Genomic DNA, 21,725 nt, shown 5'->3' with positions numbered 1-21,725 from the left:
AGTTGCTAAACATATGATACATGGCCCATGCAGTGATCATAACTTAAATTATCCCTGCATGATTTATGGGAAGTGCTCTAAACAGTTTTCAATACCATTCCAAAATGAAACTGTTGAGAACTGTGACGGATATCCTAAACACCGCAGAAGGGATAACGACGTCGGTACACTCAAATGGAAAATTCATTAATAACAGTTGGGTAGTCCCTTATAACCAGTGGTGTGCTGGTAAATTTTTAACAACAAGCTCTCTCCCCAGTCCACCTCGGCGCCCCCCCCCCCCCCCGTCCACCACTGCGCCCCCTGTCCACCCCGGCGCCCCCCCCCCCCAAAATTGCAGAGCTGGCTATAGCCGGGGGGGGGGGGGGGGCAATGCATTACTCTCTCCAGGAAAAAAATTTAAATGATCCCAGGTTCCAATCTAATTCACGTTTAATGTGGGATAAAATGCCATAAATAAGTAAATAAATATAAACTTTTAATGTTGAGTACCTGATTCTCAAAGTGAACATATTCCAAACACTATAATGAAAATAAAATGATTTTTTTTCTACCTTTGTTGTCTGGTGACTGTTTTTCTGATCATGCTGGCCCAGTATCCGATTCTGCTGCTATCTGTCCTCTTAACTCCATTTCCAGGGCTTCCTTTCCATTTATTTCTTTCCTCCTTTCTTCTTCATTTCTGGTCCTCAGCTTCTGCCTATTTTCTTCATCCATGTGCAGTTTTTCTCCTCTCTTCCTTTTCCCTCATCTCATCTCCTTCCTCACTCTTCTCTCCCCTCCATCCATGTCCAGCATTTCTTCTCTCTCCCCTCCTCTCCCCTGCCCTGCATGCACCCATATCCAGCGACCCTCCTCTGCCCTGCATGCACCCAGATGTCCAGCAATGACCCTTCTCTCCCCTGCATGCACCCATGTCCAGCAGTGACCCTCCTCTCCCCTGCATGCACCCATGTCCAGCAGTGACCATCCTTTCCCCTGCCCTGCATGCACCCATACCCATCGACCCTCCTCTGCCCTGCCCTGCATGCACCCAGATGTCCAGCAGTAACCCTTCTCTCCCCTGCATGCACCCATGTCCAGCAGTGACCCTCCTCTCCCCTGCATGCACCCATGTCCAACAGTGATCCTCCTTTCCCCTGCCCTGCATGCACCCATGTCCAGCAGTGTACCCTCCTCTCCCCTGCATGCACTGCACCCATACCCAGGGACCCCATCCATCCACCCATGCCCAGCAGCGACTCCCTTTCCCCCCCTGACACCCCCTCCCGAGTTGTTTCGTGAATTCTTCTCCCCCCTCCCACCCTCCCTCCCGATCCGGTCCCTCACCGCCTGCTTGGTTTTTGAATTCTTGGAGGCAGGCAGTCTTGCCTGCCCGCTTCCAGCGCCGACTGTCCTCCCTTGCCGACTCGCGCTTCAAAATGGCGGCCGAGACTTCAGCCGAAGTCTCGCGAGGCCGCCTCTGGAAGTCTCGGCGGCCATTTTTTAAAGGGCGAATCGACAAGGGGGAGGACAGTCAGCACTGGAAGCGGGCAGGCAAGACTGCCTGCCCCGAAGAATTCACGAAACAAGCGGGCGGTGAGGTGGATCCGGAGGGAGGGAGGAGGGAGGGAGGAGAGCCAGAGCCGGCTCGCTATTTTCAACAACCGGCTCGCAAGCCGGAAGAAAATTTAACAACCGGCTCTTGCGAGCCGGTGCGAGCCGGCTCCAGCACACCACTGCTTATAACCCTTACTTACTTTTAAAGTACAATTCCCATATAAATGTAGAAGTATGTGCATCTATTAAAAGTGTCAAGTACCTGTTTAAATATGTCTATAAAGGACACTATTGTGCCAATGTGGTTATTACAGAGCACCAAACTTTACAACATGATGAAATTAAAACGTTTCCTGAAGCTGCATGGTGATTAAACGGTTTTGAAATGCATCACCAATCACATACTATACAAAGACTGGAAGTACACTTACCAGATCAACATAGCATTGTTTTTCACCCTAACGAAGTTGAGGCTGCAGTACAAAGAGTCAGAACCAGCGACACCACTTTAACAGTGTGGTTTAAACTTAATGCAGAAGACAATCCTCCAAAGACCATTTTGTATGTAGCTATTCCTATGTACTGTACTTTCAACAAAAGAGAACGAAAGTGTAAATGTAGAAAAGCAGGACATGACAAAACAATTGGGAGAATGTATGCAGTTCATTTTTCAGCAGACCCTGAGCGTTAGTGTTTAAGGATAATTCTACTACACAAACCAGGGGCTAAGTCCTTTCAAGACTTAAAAACAGTTGCATGTGTTTTTCATAATACATTTCAAGATGCAGTCAAGAAAATGGGGTTCATTGACGATGAAGCTCTGTGGGAGAACACCTTAGCCGATGCACTCACATGCAGCATGCCACAGCAAATATGTGGAAGGGCATAATCGAACGGAAACGCCTATCTCCATGGGCGTTTATCACCGAGAACGGGTCCGTGAAGGGGAGAGCCGAACCGTATTTTCGAAATAATGGACGTTTTTGAACTGGGCGTTTGTTTTTTTTAGCGATAATGGAAACTAAAAACGCCCAGCTCAAAAACGTCCTAATCCGAGCCATTTGGTCGCAGGAGGGGCCAGGATTGATAGTACACTGGCCCCCCTGATATGCCAGGACACCAACTGGGCACCCTAGGTCAGTGCGGTGGACTTCAGAAAAAGCTCCCACATGCATAGCTCCCTTACCACGGGTGCTGAGCTCCCAACCCCCTCCCCCAAAACCCACTATCCACAAATGTACACTACCATAGCTCTTAGGGGTGAAGGGGGCACCTACATGTGGGTACAGTGGGTTTTGGAGGCCTCCCATTTACCAGCACAAGTGTTACAGGTGGGGGGGGGATGGGCCTCAGGCCACCTGGCTGAAGTGCACTGCAGTACCCACTAAAAGTGCTCCAGGGACCTGCATACACGCAGGACTCTAGGACTGGTTGCTGCTATATAACATTGGCACACCAGTTGACACCTGAAGACTAATCTCTCCGAAAACGTCCTTTATTGGAATAACCGCGTTTACTCACAGTTAACTGCAGATCAGAGGTTGTGCCCCACTGGCAACGAGTCTCCCTGGTACTGAGATGAGCAGTAGGTCAGAGCTGGCAGAATGCTGTACAATGCCCTCTTTCAGCCACATTCAAGGGAAGAACCAAGTTGTCTAACGTGGCTAACACAGGAAAGGGAACTAAAACTGGCTTACAAAAATGGCCACTACCGCATGGACTACAACAGGAAACACAACAGGGCACACTCTGACCCAGTAGGCAGGGGGAAAAGCACCATGGGAGGAGAGCCTACCAACTACCAACATCGTGAGACTGTAACACAAGCTAATGAAATCACGGAGCCCAATACCCTACACCCACCACAATGCAATGCTGATGTGACCCTGTAGTGCACCTGAGAGCCACATCTGACCCAGGGAAAGGCTGTGACAGGATCAAACACATTCTGCTATCATGGAGGTGGGTACGGCATTTGAGGCTGGCATAAAGGCTGGAAAAAAAAGTTTTTAAGTGGGGGTTTTTTGGTGGGAGGGGGTTAGTGACCACTGGGGAAGTCCGGGGAGGTCATCCCCGATTCCCTCCAATGGTCATCTGGGCAGTTGGAGCACTTTTTTGGGACTTGTTTGTGAAAAAAAGGGTCCAAAAAAAGTGACCCAAAATCGCGGTAAAAACGCCTTTTTTTTTCGATTATCAGCTAAAGACGCCCCAGTTCCGCCTACACCATGCCTCCGACACGCCCCCGTCAACTTTATTTGTTTCCGTGACGGAGTGCAGTTGGAAACGCCCAAAATCGGCTTTCGATTATACCGATTTGGGCACCTTTGCGAGACAAACGTCTATCTCCTGATTTAGGTCGCACTATAGGCGTTTTTCTCTTTCGAAAATAAGCTGGATAATTATCCTACTCAGGAATTTAAATACCAAGCGAGGTTTATGTAACGGAACTCACTTATTAGTGAAAGACTTGAAAACTAACCACATTATTAGTCAAGTAATCACTAGGTCAACTGCAGGGAGTACTGTTTTTATCCCAGGTATTGAACTAACACCATCTAACACTGACCTCTCATTTCCATTACGTCGAAAACAATATCCTGTAAAATTGGCTTTTGCTATGACAATTAACAAGTCAGAAGGACAAACATTTGAAAAAGTTGGCATTTTCCTCCCAGAACCAGTGTTTCCACATGGGCAACTGTATGTAGCATTTTCAAGAGTTCGGAACTCTTCTGATGCAATTGTAAAAGTCATAGATGGTCCTGAACAAGGAAAGCTTTTCTCTCAATGTAACAAAGTTTTCACTAAAAATATTGTTTATAAAGAAATTTTGCAAATATAAACAAGCATTATATTTCTAATAAAAAAATTTTAATTTCTGCATACTCTTTAGCTTTTTGGAAATATACTATAAATAAAAATTAAAACAAAACAAAACACAAAGATTAAAAAAAAAGAAAACAATCAACATGTTATACCCCTGGATCATATTACTCATTATGCACCCTTCCCAGCACATTCTTCCTTACAGTTCCCTTAAAGACATAATTGCCATTAGATGATAACCTTGCCTGCACCAGTTTCATTGGTTTGAGAAATGGACCTTTTTCACTAGTAGGAATCATAAGTGTGTCTCCAATAGGAACTAAGCCACTGTTCTACTTACATGTAATTAGATCCCCATATGGGAAAAGTTGTATAGGATGGTGGTTCTGTGAGTATTACATGTATCATTATAATAATTCCCCCTATCATGATGTCTCCATCCTTGTGATATCCTGGTTTTATGCGTCCATATTTCATTGGTGGATACTGGCCCTCGGTGGTCTTCTGTTGGATGTAGCAAAGTATCATAATCAGGCCCAGAATTGCTGCCATTTTTCTGGTTTTGAAGCAGCTTTTCCTATGAAACAAACTTCTGCTTGACCTGTTCTGCAGTGTGGTATGAGGGAGGAAGTTTCAGAGGTCTTGGATATAGAAACTAATGTGCAGAAAAAGTTATATTATGACCAAGAATTTTCAAACTGCACACCAGTAAATCTGTGAAAGACACACATGAGGTTGAGGAAATGCAGCAAAATCTTATACTGATGTTGCACAGATCTCTGTATTATTAACTGTGATTCAGCAGGTGGTGAAGGCACTGTTAAATCTTTATAGAGTCCAGCTCCTGAAAGATTCAGTCTCAAGGGATGTCTTCTCCAGCTATGTGTGCTTGGCATTAAATATAGGTTGTGTTTTTGGGGGGGGGGGGGGGGGGCTGTTTTGTTTTTTCCTTTCTTAATGTAATCTATATAAATTGCACATTCATTAAAAAACAATAATTATATAGAAAGTCTTAGTGAGAAGAAATAGTTATAATCGATGATAGTGTTTTGGGGGGCATTTTTCTTCCTTTATATGTTCCTTCATATTTTTTTATAAAGTAGTGTGGTTGTCATGTTTATAATTTTAGACAAAAGTAAACTTCATGATGAATAAAACAATATACTCGACAACTGCAAAGAGAGTTTCAGACAGAAATAGAAATCACAACTTTCCTGCAAACCAAAACAACCTTGTGCCTGCCTGGTCTGGGGCTAGACTAAGACGGTTGTCAGTATGGATTTGCTATTGACCAGATAAGTGATAAGGCAGTTTCAGATCTGATCACAGGAGCTCTCTATTCTTTGAATGGCTCATCTCCTGAATAAACTGGTTATCTATTACTTATCCTTATAGTGTCAGGTCCCTTAGCCTGCATAAATTGGTGTGTGGGGTGACTCATTAGACTCCTCTTACAGCCTCCATATGGTACAGGAAAGCACAGCATTGTAATCTTTAATGTCATTGGTATCTGCATAGGTGCATGTTTAGCAAATATAGGGTGTGGTAAGTCCAACACGGGTTTACCAGTCACTAGTCCCGAAATACTGCAGCAGCCTAGCCGTAGTTCCCACCCCCTGCATGCAATTTCCAGCACTACAAAAATTAATTTTGTAGCGCCAAAGTTTTCCTGGCATTATTTGGGCAGTTCATGCTGACCTCCTTCCAATCTGCTCTTTTACGTGCCAAACAGGATTATTATATCCAACTGACCAACTCTCTTGGCTCTAATCCTCGACTTCTCTTCACCACATTGAACTCTCTCCTCAAGGTGCCCCCTCCCCCAACTCCCCCTTCATTATCTCCTCAGACCCTTGCTGAATTCTTTCACGACAAGGTTCAAAAGATAAACCTTGCTTTCTCTACCTCACCAGCTCTCCCTCCACTAGTCCGTTCCCCTCTCTCTCCTTCCCCTCATTCCCTTTCCTCCTTTCCTGAAGTTACTATTGAGGAAACTACACTTCTCCTTTCTTCCTCAAAATGTACCACCTGTTCCTCTGATCCCATTCCCACCCACCTTCTTAATGCCATCTCTCCTACTCTTATTCCTTTTATCTGTCACATTCTCAACCTCTCACTTTCCACTGCGACTGTCCCTGCTGCCTTTAAACATGCTGTGGTCACACCTCTCCTTAAGAAGCCTTCACTTGACCCTACTTGTCCCTCTAATTACCGACCCATCTCCCTCCTTCCTTTTCTCTCCAAATTACTTGAGCGTGCTGTTCACCGCCGCTGCCTTGATTTTCTCTCCTCACATGCTATTCTTGACCCATTACAATCTGGTTTTCGCCCTCTCCACTCAACCGAAACTGCGCTTACTAAAGTCTCCAATGACCTATTACTGGCTAAATCCAGAGGTCAATATTCCATCCTCATTCTTCTTGATCTTTCCGCTGCTTTTGACACTGTCGATCACAGTATACTTCTCGATACCCTGTCCTCACTTGGATTCCAGGGCTCTGTCCTTTCCTGGTTCTCTTCCTACCTCTCCCTCCGCACCTTTAGTGTTCACTCTGGTGGATCCTCTTCTACTTCTATCCCTCTGCCTGTCGGCGTACCTCAGGGTTCTGTTCTTGGTCCCCTCCTCTTTTCTATCTACACTTCTTCCCTTGGTTCATTAATCTCATCCCATGGCTTTTCCTACCATCTCTATGCTGATGACTCCCAAATCTACCTTTCTACCCCTGATATCTCACCTTGCATCCAAACCAAAGTTTCAGCGTGCTTGTCTGACATTGCTGCCTGGATGTCTCAACGCCACCTGAAATTAAACATGACCAAAACCGAGCTTCTCATTTTCCCCCCCAAACCCACCTCCCCGCTCCCCCCGTTTTCTATTTCTGTTGATGGCTCTCTCATTCTCCCTGTCTCCTCAGCTCGAAACCTTGGGGTCATCTTTGACTCTTCTCTCTCCTTCTCTGCTCATATCCAGCAGATTGCCAAGACCTGTCATTTCTTTCTTTACAACATTCGTAAAATCCGCCCCTTTCTTTCCGAGCACTCTACCAAAACCCTCATCCACACCCTTGTCACCTCTCGTTTAGATTACTGCAATCTGCTTTTTGCTGGCCTCCCACTTAGTCACCTCTCCCCTCTCCAGTCGGTTCAAAACTCTGCTGCCCGTCTCATCTTCCGCCAGGGTCGCTTTACTCATACCACCCCTCTCCTCAAGACCCTTCACTGGCTCCCTATCCGTTTTCGCATCCTGTTCAAACTTCTTCTACTAACCTATAAATGTATTCACTCTGCTGGTCCCCAGTATCTCTCCACACTCGTCCTTCCCTACACCCCTTCCTGTGCACTCCGCTCCATGGATAAATCCTTCTTATCTGTTCCCTTCTCCACTACTGCCAACTCCAGACTTCGCGCCTTCTGTCTCGCTGCACCTTACGCCTGGAATAAACTTCCTGAGCCCCTACGTCTTGCCCCATCCTTGGCCACCTTTAAATCTAAACTGAAAGCCCACCTCTTTAACATTGCTTTTGACCCGTAACCACTTGTAACCACTCGCCCCCACCTACCCTCCTCTCTTCCTTCCCGTTCACATTAATTGATTTGATTTGCTTACTTTATTTATTTTTTGTCTATTAGATTGTAAGCTCTTTGAGCAGGGACTGTCTTTCTTCTATGTTTGTGCAGCGCTGCGTATGCCTTGAAGCGCTATAGAAATGCTAAATAGTAGTAATAGTAGTAGTAGTAGTACACTCAATGGGTGGTGGTAAGTGCTGTCTCACAAAATGACAATTTAGTAAAAGGAGCCCATAGTGAGGGGTAAGGTGGGTTGCCTTGACATTTGCTGAAATGTATTCTACCATATTGAGGGGTGGAAAATTGCAATTATTTTGTGGAATGAGGAGAGTTCTAGATGTAGTGTCCACCAAAGATATACATGTGGGCACAATTGCAGTAAGTCCTGAGATCTCCTACTACTACTACTACTACTATTTAGCATTTCTATAGCGCTACAAGGCATACGCAGTGCTGCACAAACATAGAAGAAAGACAGTCCCTGCTCAAAGAGCTTACAATCTAATAGACAAAAAATAAAGTAAGCAAATCAAATCAATTATTGTGTACAGGAAGGAGGAGGGTAGGTGGAGGCAGGTGGTTACAAGTGGTTATGAGTCAAAAGCAATGTTAAAGAGGTGGGCTTTCCTTTCCCTCATTATCTACATGGCCACCCACCTCCACCCTCAACCTTCTCAAGTGTGTAGGTTTCACATGCTGCACACAGTTAATGGAAGGTTGTGTATGGGACCCCTGAGGGTTGTATACTGCCTTCTTCTAGAGAAGGTGGGGAACCACTTGGGCTTTGGTCATAAGGAACCTGTGTTGTGACGGTATGGACTATTTAGGATTCCTGTTTCACTGGTGGTGTCTTATGTAGCCAATTTTGGAGGCATGCAGTATTCTTTGCTCTGTTAACAGTTGTAAGGTGTACTTGATTGTTATTTGCTGTGACCCTTGGCCACTAATTCAGTCCCAAGATGTTTTAAGGGATAGGGAGGATTCACATGACAAAGTCCAAGATAACAAGGTCTGCCATGTTTTGGAATACAAAGCAAGCAAATTGACTATCACAGTTCACAATTCAATTTAAAATAATGCAAATAAAAACAAATTGACCAATATTCAGCCCACAGGAGGCAGGCCAGCTAAGAACCAGAATTGGCGCTGAGCCTGGATATTCAATGTCGGGTCATTTTTGGTGACCAGCATTGAATATCCCGTTTTTTTGGGCTGACTTTTTTGTCAGTATTCAGTTCTGGGCGGTTAAGATTATAGTGGCCAAAGGTAGGCCTGCTATTTAGGTGGCCCTATTTGGCTGTCAAACTTAGCTGGCCAAGTGCTGAATATTCACTGCTATTTGGTTGTATCACACAATATAGCTGGTTAGCCACTATGGGCTAGATTCTATACATGGCGCCTGAAAACTCAACACAGAAAATGGTTATGCCTAGGCACATTCTCTAAAGTATGCCTAAATTTTATAGAATAGACTTAAATTTCCACGTTATATTTAGAATACGCCAAGCATCTCACCACGCTACTAAATTTGGTTGCATCCATTTAGGCCACATTTTACTTGGAGTAAATACTGATGCCTAAATTAGGCGCAGATCGGGTGTATTCTATAACAACATGAGTAGATTTTAGACATGCCCATGTCCCGCACATGGAAATGCCTCCTTTTTAACTATGCAAATTAGAATTTAGATTCACCACATTATAGAATGCACTTAAGCGAGTTGTGCACATAAATCTCAATGCCAATTACTACTGATAATTGCTTGATAACATCCAATTAACAGCGCTGAGTAGCTCGGGAGGTGGTGGAGATGAAAACAGTAATGGAATTCAAATGTGCGTGGGATAAACACAAAGGAATCCTGTTTAGAAGGAATGGATCCACGGAACCTTAACGGAGATTGGGTGGCAATGCCAGTGATTGAGAAGCTAAGCCAGTGCTGGGCAGACATCTATGGTCTACGCCCTGATCGTAACCGAATAGATATGGATGGGCTGGACTGTAAGTTTTAAGGGGCTTCGACATTAGCTTCAAAACTTTTAGTACAAAAAGAGTGCTGGGTAGACTTCTACGGTCTGTGCCCTGAGAAAGGCAAGGACAAATCAAACTTGGTTATACGTATAAAGTATCACATACCATATAAAATGATTCTTTCTTGTTGGGCAGACTGGATGGACTGTTCAGGTCTTTATCTGCCGTCATGTACTATTTTCCTATGTTATTATGAGGTTCATTTTCAAACCACTTAGACTTACGAAGTTCCATAGGAGTCATTCCTGGCCACTTAAATAGTGCTAAAATAGTGCTAAATATCGGCCAGAAAGTATCTAAGCATTTTACATATTTAAAATATTAGGGTTGAAATGAGAGGATAGAAACACAAGGTAAGTAAGGTTACATGGGAAACTTAATAAAAAATCCAAGAGGAGTAGAATTTAGTTAAAATTAACCTGAGGAGAAACACAAGATGGGGAGAGGGGAGTGAGAGAAAGAAAGAAAATAGAACAGTGAAAGGGTAATCTCACTGAGTCACCCTGGTGCTGTGCAAAGAGAGCTTTTTTTATGTGAAAAATGCCTTTTAGGGCAGAGGCTCAAAGGAAACCAGAATTGCAGTGTTTCAATTAGACTGGTTTTAGCCCATCTAAATGAAATGTTATTGAGCAGCTAATGCACAGAGGTTTTCAGCCTCTGCTTTACTGTGTACGGAAGCAGTGACCAAATGTCTTAAGCTAATGAGCTTTCTTGTTTTAAAAGGAGCTCATTAGCAGTTACATGCAATGGACAGAAAACCAATGCAAGGAAAATCCCTGCCCTAGTGGCTAAATACTAAAGACAGCTCTGGAACTATCAATGGGGTCCCTTGCAAACTTTTGTGTCAGTGCCCAAGCCTGAGCTCAGGCCTCTCCATGCCTTAGAAATCCCTGGTGGCCCAGCAGAACCCCCCCCCCCCAGCATAAATATTCCTGGTGGTCCAACAAACCCCTCCTGAACCCTCCAGATCCCCCCCCCCCCCCCCACACACACACAAAAATCCCTGGCAGTTCAGTGGACACCCCCTCCTGCAGCCGAAGCATCTCTGATGGTCCAGTGAACCCCTTTCTGACCCCCTCCCCAATGCACCTAAGAGCATCATTGGTGATGCAGTGAACCACCCTACCCCGAACAACCCATCCATGCCTGCATGGGAGGGGCCAGGATAGACCCCCTAGTGGCCACTAAAAGCCCTGGTGGTCTAGTAGGATTCCCCTCAACCCCCCAAATACCTCCATGTACCCTTACCCCTGCAGGTATGAGGACAGCGTACTCCTTGCCTCGGGCCTGCTTGCTTTAAAATACTGGTGCCCAGCCCCTGCCCAGTGCATCCACCTAAGCACCATATAAAGGAAAAAATTCCCCATGGGTAATCTCCCAATGCACAGTGGTCACTGGTGGGAGGGGTCATGTGAGGATCATTTCCAGATCACAAGGATCTCCCAGAAATGTAGGTGACAGTTATAGAGGCCAAGTAAGATGGAACACAATGATATAAAGCTTTATAGGCTAGCACCAACAACTTAATATCCTAACATGAATCGATAACCAATGATAATGAATGTAAATTGGTGCCACTCTATCATATTTGAGAGCACTGCCCCACAAACAGATATCTCTGCTCGGAACCAATTTGATCTTTACTGAAGAGACTTTAACCTTTGGATCAACTGGAACAATATTTCAGCAGATGCTAACACTAGGGGCACCTTTTGGAGAAGGACTCAGCCAGGGCAGGAGCAACTGGGGATATCTACGTGTATAAAAGAACAGCCATACTGGATTAGACCAGTGGTCCATCTTTCCGGTATCCTGTTTCCAAGAGTGGCCAATCCAGGTCAAAAGCACCTAGTAGAAACCCAAATATTAGCAGCCTATGAACGTTTCCTCCAGGAAATTGTCCAAACGTTTTTTAAAATCCAGATATGCTAACCAGATATATTATCACATTCTCTAGCAACCAGTTCCAGAGCTTAATTATTCATTGAGTGAAAAAATATTTCCTCATGTTTATTTTAAAAATGTTTACATGCATCTTCCTTGAGTGTCCCCTAGTCTTTGTCCTTTTTGGAAGAGAAAAAAATCAATTCACTTCATTCTACACCACTCAGGATTTTGCAGACCTCAATTATATCTCCCCTCATCTGTCTCTTTTCCAAGCTGAAGAGCCCTAACCTCTTTAACCTTTCCTCATAAGGGAGGAGTTCCATTCCTTTTATCATTTTGGAGGGGCATAATCGAACGGCGCCGGCCATCTACAGGGCCGGCTCCGTAAAGAGGTGGCGCCAACCGTATTATCGAAAAAGATGGCCAGCCATCTTTTGTTTTGATAATACGGTCAGGGCCGGCCAAATCTCCACATTTAGGTCAAATGTTGAGATTGCCGGATTTAAAGATCGCCGGGTTTAGAGATGGCCGGCTTCGGATTTCAGCCATAATGGAAACCGGGCCGGGCCATCTCAAACCTGGCCAAATCCAAAGCATTTGGTTGTGGGAGGAGCCAGCATTTGTAGTGCACTGGTCCCTCTCACATGCCAGGACACCAACCGGGCACCCTAGGGGGCACTGCAGTGGACACAAAAATTGCTCACAGGTGCATAGCTCCCTTACTTTGGGTGCTGAGACCCCCAAAACCAACTCCCCACAACTGTACACCACTACCATAGCCCTTAGGGGTGAAGGGGGACACCTACATGTGGGTATAGTGGGTTTTGGGGAGATTTGGAGGGCTCAACATTTCCCACCACAAGTGTAACAGGTGGGGGGGATGGGCCTAGGTCCAGCTGCCTGAAGTGCACTGCACCCGCTAAAAACTGCTCCAGGGACCTGCATATTGCTGTCATGGAGCTGGGTATGACATTTGAGGCTGGCATAGAGGCTGGCAAAAAATGCTTTGGGTTTTTTTTTTTGGGTGGGAGGGGGGTTGGTGATCACTGGGGGAGGAAGGGGAGGTGATCCCTGATTCCCTCCGGTAGTCATCTGGTCAGTTGGGGCACCTTTTTGAGGCTTGAAGCAGTGGAACCCGGCCAACATCGGCTTATACCATTATACTGATTTGGCCGGGTTTATAAGATGGCCAGCAATCTCCCGATTTATGTCGGAAGATGGCCGGTCATCTCTTTCGAAAATAAGCAGGTTGGTCACTCTTCTTTGAACCTTTTCTGATTCCGCTATATCTTTTTTGAGAAACAGTGGCCAGAACTGAATGCAATATTCAAGATGAGATCACACCATGGAGCGATATAGAGGAGTTATATTATTTTTGATCTTATTTACTATTCCTTTCCTAATAATTCCTAGCATCCTGTTTTCTCTTTTGGCTGCCACCGCACACTGAGGAGACGTTTTCAGCCTATCATCTACAATGATACCTAAATCTTTTTCTTGGGTGCTGACCACCAAGGTGGACCCTAGCATCAGGGAACTGTGATTAAGATTATGCTTCCTATTTATTTATTTATTTATTGTATTTGTATCCCACGTTTTCCCACCTCTTTGCAGGCTCAATGTGGCTTACAATATATCATGGATAATGGAAATTGCAAGAGATATGCATTTGGTTTTACAGAAGGATTTTGGGTTACATGGTCATGAAGTACAAGATAGTGGCATTACAGAAGACATTGACAGACATTAGGAATACGAGATAGTAGTATTACAGAAGACATTATCAGACATTAGGAATAGAATATACTGGTGTAAGAGAGACATTGTGAAACAATGGACGTGTTACGACGTTTGTAGGTGTATTTGGAGATATTACATATTTTATTCTTTGTGGTATATCTTTTCAAAGAGATGAGTCTTTAGTAGTTTACGGAAGTTAGTCAGTTCATAGGTTGCCTTCAAATAGAGTGGTAGCGCGTTCCAGAGTTGCGTGCTTATATATGAAAAGGTGGAGGTGTGTGTTAATTTGTATTTCAGACCTTTGCAGTTGGGGAAATGAAGATTAAGGAATGTTTGAGAGGATTTTTTTGCATTCCTGGGTGGCAGGTCTATTAGGTCTGACATATAGGCTGGGGCATCTCAATGGATAATTTTATGAACGAGGGTGCATATTTTGAACGTGATTCGTTCTTTCAGTGGGAGCCAGTGCAGTTTCTCTCGTAGGGGCTTTGCACTTTCGTATTTTGGTTTTCCGAATATTAGTCTGGCTGCTGTGTTTCTGGGCTGTTTGGAGTTTTTTCAGTTTATGTTCTTTACAGCCGGCATAGAGTGAGTTACAATAATCCAGATGACTGAGTACCAATGATTGTACCAGGTTGCGGAAGACGATCCTTGGAAAAAATGGTCTTATTCTTTTTAGTTTCCACATTGAATGAAATATCTTTTTGGTTGTGTTTTTCGCATGATTCTCAAGTGTTAGATGCCGATCAATGGTGACTCCAAGAATCTTTAGGGTATCCGAGATTGGTAGATTTAGTTTTGGTGTGTTGACGGTGATAAATTTGTCTTTGTTATGTTGCGAGGTGAGTCCTAGGCATTGGGTTTTTTCCGCATTCAGTTTCAGCTGAAATGTGTCTGCCCAAGAATGCATAATATGTAAACTTTGGTTGATTTCATTGGAAATTTCATTTAGGTCTTGTTTCAATGGGATGAAGATCGTTACGTCGTCAGCGTATATATATGGGTTGAGGTTTTGCATCGATAGTAGTTTGGCTAATAAAAATTGATAACCCCCCCCCCCCCCCCCCCCCCACACACACACACACTAAATGCTGTTATTTACAAGTATAAAGGCCATACAAGTTCTCTAAAAAGACCTCCAATATCTGCTGATGGCTCATTTTTTTCTCCTTATTTTTCTTCATAATCTGCTTTGTGTTTGTTTATGATATTTTTGATATACCACTTTTCTGTGGTACTACCAAAGAGGATTTCATATTACATACAGGTACAATAGGTATTTTATTAGGCATATCAGTATTTCCTCAGTTCATATAAGAAAATAAAAAAGCTTATGATTACATAAACTTCTCTTGTTCATTCATTTCTCCTCTATGATATTACCTACCACTAAAGGCCCTATATATTATTCCTGACTCTGAACCCTTCCCCATTTGGAACTTTGTGACTGATAGGGCCGCACTGGTGTCTGAGGTGGGGTGGTGAGAGAGACTGTGTGTTGGAAGCTAAGGGGGTTCATTTTCAAACACTTATACTTACAAAGTTCCATAGATTACTATCGGGCATTTTCGAAAGAGAAGTGCGCCTATCTTCCGACACAAATCGGGAGATGGGCGTACTTCTCGCAAGGTCGGCCAAATCAGCATAATTGAAAGCCGATTTTTGGTGCCCTCAACTGCTTTCCGTCACAGGGATGACCAAAGTTCACGAAGGTGTGTCGGCAGTGTAGCGAAGGCGGGACTGGGGCGTGCTTAGGAGATGGGCGTCCTCAGCCGATAATGACGAGCATTTGGCCGACTTTACTTGGTCCATTTTTTTTCATGACCAAGCCTCGAAAAGGTGCCCGAACTGACCAGATGACCACCAGAGGGAATCGGGGATCACCTCCCCTTACTCGCCCAGTGGTCACCAACCCCCTCCCATCCAAAAACAAATTAAAAAACATTTTTTTGCCAGCCTCTATGCCAGCCTCAAATGTCATACCCAGCTCCATCACAGCAGTATGCAGGTCCCTGGAGCAGTTTTCAGTGGGAGCAGTGCACTTCAGGCAGGCGAACCCAGACCCATCCCCCCCCCTTTACATTTGTGGTGGTAAATGTGAGCCCTTCCAAACACACCCGAAACCCACTGTACCCACATGTAGGTGCCCCCCCTCACCCCTTAGGACTATGGTAGTGGTGTACAGTTGTAGGGAGTTGTTTTTTTTTTGGGAGGGGGGTTGGGGGCTCAGCACACAAGGTAAGGGAGCTATGTACCTGGGAGCAATTTGTGAAGTCCACTGCAGTGCCCCCTAGGGTGCCCGGTTGGTGTCCTGGCATGTGAAGGGGACCAATGCACTATGAATGCTGGCTCCTCCCACGACCAAATGCCTTGGAGTGGATCGTTTTTGAGATGGGCATCCTCGGTTTCCATTATCGGCGAAAACCGAGGTCGCCCATCTCTAAGGTCGAACATCTCAACATTTAGGTCAACCATCTCTTAGGTCGACCTAAATGTTGAGATTTGGGTGTTTCGATAATACGGGATGCCCCGCCCCTTTGTGGGGACATCCTCAGAGATAGGCGCCCTTTGAGATGGGCGTTCCCATTCGACAATGCCCCTCTATGGGGCTCATTTTCAAAGAGAAAAACGTATAACATTTGGCATAACGCAGCATTTGGATGTTTTTCTCACAAAAACAACCAAATCAGTATTTTCAAAACCTATTTCTAAACATTTTTCTATGAAGTCCGTCAGAAGTGTGTTCAAATCACAAGGGGGCATATCAGGGGCATTTCCAAGGTGGGATTAGGGTGTTCCTAACACTTGGACATTTTACAGCCATAATGGAACAAAATAAAAACATCCATGATTAAAACCAAGACGTTTGGTCTAGACCTGTTTTCATAACAAATAAGGCAAATAAAAGTACCCTAAATGACCACTGGAGGAAATCAGGAGTGACCCCCCTAGTAGTCACAGACCCCATCCCACCCCCTGAAAAAATGTGAATAAAAATATTACTTACCAGCCTCTATGACAGCTGTAGATGTTAAAGTCAGGTCTATTAGAGCAGCATGCAAGTCCCTGGAATAGTATAGTTGTCAGTGCAATACACAGTGGGGTACCCAGGTCCCTATCTCCCTCTTCCTGTCATAATTGTAGTGGAAACTGTGACCCCTCCCAATATCACCAAAACCCTACTGTACCCACATATAGGTGCCCCCTTCATCCATAAGGGCTATTGTAGTGGTGTACAATGGGGAGGAACAGTGGGCTTTGGGTGAGTTTTGGAGGTGACAAGATAGGGGAGCAAAAGTGAGATGTGTACGCGGGAGCATTTTTATGAGCTGCACAGAAGTTCCCTCCTGGGATGTCTGGGGGACCAGTCTACTTAAAATGCTGGCTCCTCCTACATCCCAATGGCACAAATCTCTATATTTTGTCCCTATTCGGTTTGGGTTTTTTTTTTTTTAATGGATCAAAAAACCCAAAACATCCAAATGACAAAACCTTATTCAAAACAGGATTAGAAAAGAAAAAATAAATGTTTTTCTTTTTTTTAAATGACCTTCTTTCCTATTCAGTTTTGGACGTTTTGTACGAAACCTCCAAAATTGGATTTAGACGTCATATCGAAAATGTAATTTGTAAGTCTATGTGCTCTGAAAATACACCTCTATATATGTGTATATCATCAGGACCAGATGGTATTGACCAGAGTTCTGAAAGAATTCAAATGTATTAGTAGCAATCTATTTATTAAAACAGTTGCAATATCTAATGGCTGGAAGTTAGCCAATATAACCCCAAATTGTAAAGAAAAGGACTCTGAGTTACAGATCAGTTCAGGTAAAACTGATAAAAGCTATTATATGTGATCATAGGCCCCCCCGTATAAGAGGCTTGGGGAGGCTAAGCCTCCCCAGCTCAGCTGTGAACTTCCCCGCGGCCGCTCCTACAAGACTCAACGAAATCTTCTGTTGAGTAGCGCGGCGGCAGCCAGGAACGAGACCTGCCATTGCTACTCTCCACCCACAGCCAGCATAACATAAGAAAAAAAGAAGCGCGGGGCCGCAGCAGCCTTCAGACATGCGCTGTCGGCTCTGCCGGTCTCTGCCCCGTGACGTCAATTTCCCGTTCCGGGGTCAGAGGACCGGCAGAGCCGACAGCGCATGTCTGAAGGCTGCTGCGGCCCCGTGCTTCTTTTTTTTCTTCTGTAAGCGCTGCTGTTAAGAGGCCCGGGCCGGAGGGAGAGAAGAGAATGTGGCCACTGGCTGGAAATGGTAGGAGAAGAGAGAGGGAGAGCCAGGGGGCATGGACAAGAGCAGTGGAGAGCCAGAGAGCGATAGGGAGAGAAAGAGGGGCCGTGGAAAACAGCAGGGGAGAGCCAGAAAGAGATGGGGAGAGAAAGAGGGGCCATGGAAAACAGCAGGGGAGAGCCAGGGACATGGAAAAAAGCAGGGGAGAGCCAGAAAGAGATGGGGAGAGAAAGAGGGGCCATGGAAAAGAGCATGGGAGAGCCAGGGACATGGAAAAAAGCAAGGGAGAGCCAGAAAGAGATGGGGAGAGAAAGAGGGGCCATGGAAAAGAGCAGGGGAGAGCCAGGGACATGGAAAAAAGCAGGGGAGAGCCAGAAAGAGATGGGGAGAGAAAAGGGGCCATAGAAAAGAACAGGGGAGAGCCAGGGACATGGAAAAGAGCAGGGGAGAGCCAGAGAGAGATGGGGAGAGAAAGAGGAGACATGGGCAGGAGAGAGAGAGAAGCTGCTGGGGAGAAACTGGGGGAGACCCTAGCTGTCAGACTGAGAAATGCTGGCTGGATGAAAGGAGGGAGAAAGAGGAAAAATGCTGGAAGGAGGGGGCAGAATGAGGGAAGACACTGGTAGGGAGGGACAGAGGAAAGACACTGGAAGGATGGGGTGAGAGAGGACATGCTGAATGGAAAAGGGTCAAGAGAGAGAACTGTCTAGAAGGAAGGGGAGATAGAGGGAGACAGTAGACGGAAGGATTGGGAGAGGGTAATGGGTGGAAAAATGGAGAGAGATAGAGGGATGACACTGGATGGAAGGGTAGGAGAGAAAGAAGGAAGGTGCTGGACATGGATGGAGGGCAGTGAGGAGAAATGCTGGATATAGATGGAGGGAAACTGTTGAATTTAAGAGCTGGATCGGGATACTGAAGGATAGGGACAGGGCTACAGATGGTAGACAGGACACATAAGGACACAGGAGGATGGTGGACGTGGTGAGAGAAAAAATATCAAATAGAAAGAAGACCCTGCATAAAACAGAAGACACTGGGACTAAAGCGAATAGAAAAACTAAATGATCAGACAACAAAGGTAGAAAAAAGTATTTTATTCAGAATTTATTAACTGGAATATGTCAGCTTTTGGAAATGTGCATCTGTGATGTTTTGCATGTAAGTTTCAATTTTTCTAGTATTGCTGCATGCTGAGTCTGACTTCTTGAGGTAACTTTCCAGTTCAGTATTTTGCCTTCATATCTGTTGTGTCATGTGTTTTTCATGTGATCAAGGTGCAGTATTCTGCTAGCGTGTAGTATTTTCAGCCCTTTTTTGGTGTTTTTTTGTTTCACTAGGTGGTGCACTGGTGTTTTAGAGCCCGGTGTAATTACAGTGCTGCCTTTCCATGCATAAGGTTGTAGCTTGTCCTGTCCTTGGAATTAGTACTGTTATGGTTTGGTAAGGTTATGAGTGTGTTTTTGCACAAGTTTGTGTATAGTGATTTGCAGTGGAGAGATTGTGTATTGGCCTTACTGAAGTGGCACCAAATCATCAGAAAGGGTTTTAGAGCCTAAATCATGACACACTACCTCTTGAAGGATCTACATAAAAGGAGCTCATTGTGAACATTTTCCACCCTAAAAGGGTGTTTTGTGGCTCTACATGAGAATTGTAATATTATGATCCCTTGTTTCATATTGTTGATGGTCTGCATTTTCCGTATGGGTGGTATATTGGTTTATTAGGGTCTGCCCAGTGTTATGGTACAGTAAGGTTTATGAGTGTGTTTTTGCACAAATTTGTGCATAGTGTTTTGCTGTTGAGCAATTGTGGTTAGTACATGCTTTGAGCAACCACTTTATTCTTTGACATATGATACATATTTAATATCTAAATTTAATAAAAGGTATTAATTGTGACTTATTTTTTTCTATGTTGTCAGACAATTATGGATGTAAGCCCCACCCCTGGCCCCACCCCTAACCCTGTCCCCTTTAGCCTCCCCAAACAGTTGGGCCACCGACCGCCTATGTATGTGATGCTGTTTCACTAATGCAGATCCAACAATGTATTTATGTGGTTGGGAGGTGGGGATAGGGCTGGCACTGAAGAGGACAGTACAAATAAAAAAGTAGCACATATGAATTTATCTTCTTGGGCAGACTGGATGGACCGTGCAGGTCTTTTTCTGCCATCATCTACTATGTTACTATGAGAGAGAGAATTAAAAATGACAAAGTCCAAGAGAACTGGGGTTGCCATGATCTTAACACCTGCAAGCAGGTGGACCATCCAGGGTCACCTTGACTGTTGTACAAAGAGAGCTTTTGGTCTGAAGAATACACCTTGTTCCTTGGCAGGTGAGCAACAGCGGTGATGTACATAAGTGTGCACTCTGCCTGCTGAATGTCATTGGATAATTGATACATTGGCTGAATGTTGTGGAGGCTGTTATAGGGAGAGTTAATGGATCCCCTTGGCATAGCAACTTACATGTCCCCACAACTCACCAGGTGATGACATTACAGATGTGCATGTAGGCATAATTGCAATAGGGCTTCAGACCTCACTAAATGTTGTTATAGTGTATTCTTTTAGTGATGCCTCTCAGGGATTGTATGAGCACAATACCTATGAGAAACCTATGCTGTGGCAGAACCATTGTAGCTGACTCACTATTGATTGTACTGACAAAATTTCACTGATGTTGTCTTCTATAGCAGTCTGAGATGTATGCAGTGTGCCTTGGTCTTCTCTTTGTAGCAAGATGCACTAGATAGCTATTAGCTGTGATGCTTGGTCACTAATGCCAATTCAAAGACTCATTTGAGAGAAGGAGGATTCAAAAGACAGGGATGCAGATAGCTGTCTAATAGACTTAACTGAACCAACTGAAGGAAATTTTAAAGCAACTTTACCTTGTACTAGCTGTCTATTTAAAAGAGAGAAGAACCCAATCAAGTTGGATGAAGTACCTCAAAAAGGGACTGAAAGACCATGGAGCACAATTTAAAATAAGACCTTGGTACCACAGATAATGAATGACGTTTATGATATGGAGATATTGGTTCATCGCAACATAGTGAAAAAAATTAAACTAATCGCTAAATTTTGAACTGTCTGAAGATTTTTCAAAACCATACTGATACCTCCTATATCCACAATGTTGCAATAATCTAACTTGGAAAGAAACAAAGATTGTACTACAAATCTGAAACAGAATAACTCAAAATGTCTTTGTATAGCTCTTAATTTTCTCAACAGAAAGAACTCTTTACCTCTTCATTTAACTGATCTTCGCAGTAACCTAGCCATGTTCATATCTAAATACAGATGATATATATGTCTTGTTATAATTTAAGCATATGAAGGTCTGTGCCGACCTGCCATGATTCCTCATGGCAGCTCAGAGGGGAGCACTTGGTTTCTACATGGCTTGGGCTAGAGGGAGAGGGAGGCTGGGAAGGGGGATCATGGTAATAAAAGCACATTCAAAATGTTATTGTGTGCTGGGCAATATTTAGTGCTGGCACCTTCATCTCTTAGTAGCTTAATATATGACAGCTTTTGAGCTGGCCTAAATTAGGCCACTCAGCAATAAGGGTGATGACATTGAATATTAAAGGCACCCGCATAACACCGGGCTCTCCCCTAATGTCTCCTCCCATATTGTCCTTGACCTGTGAATTGTTTTAGTGGCAGTCATAGGCAATAATCAGTGGTACTGTCTGGTTTAGTGCCACTGAATATCGGGGGATATCTGGCCCAAGGGGATTGAAGAGGGCAGGAGCTTCTCCTACCCATTTAAATCACTTTGAATATCGGGCCCTTTGAGTAGTAGGGTTCTAGGAGTGAATGCAAGACTAAGGGATAGAAAACCTAAGCATTAATTATCATATGAATTAAAG

Source organism: Microcaecilia unicolor, chromosome 3, assembly GCF_901765095.1.
Source record: "Microcaecilia unicolor chromosome 3, aMicUni1.1, whole genome shotgun sequence".
NCBI classification, from domain to species: domain Eukaryota; kingdom Metazoa; phylum Chordata; class Amphibia; order Gymnophiona; family Siphonopidae; genus Microcaecilia; species Microcaecilia unicolor.
The sequence above is the reverse complement of the archived record's forward strand: the minus strand, read 5'-3'. Positions refer to the sequence as shown.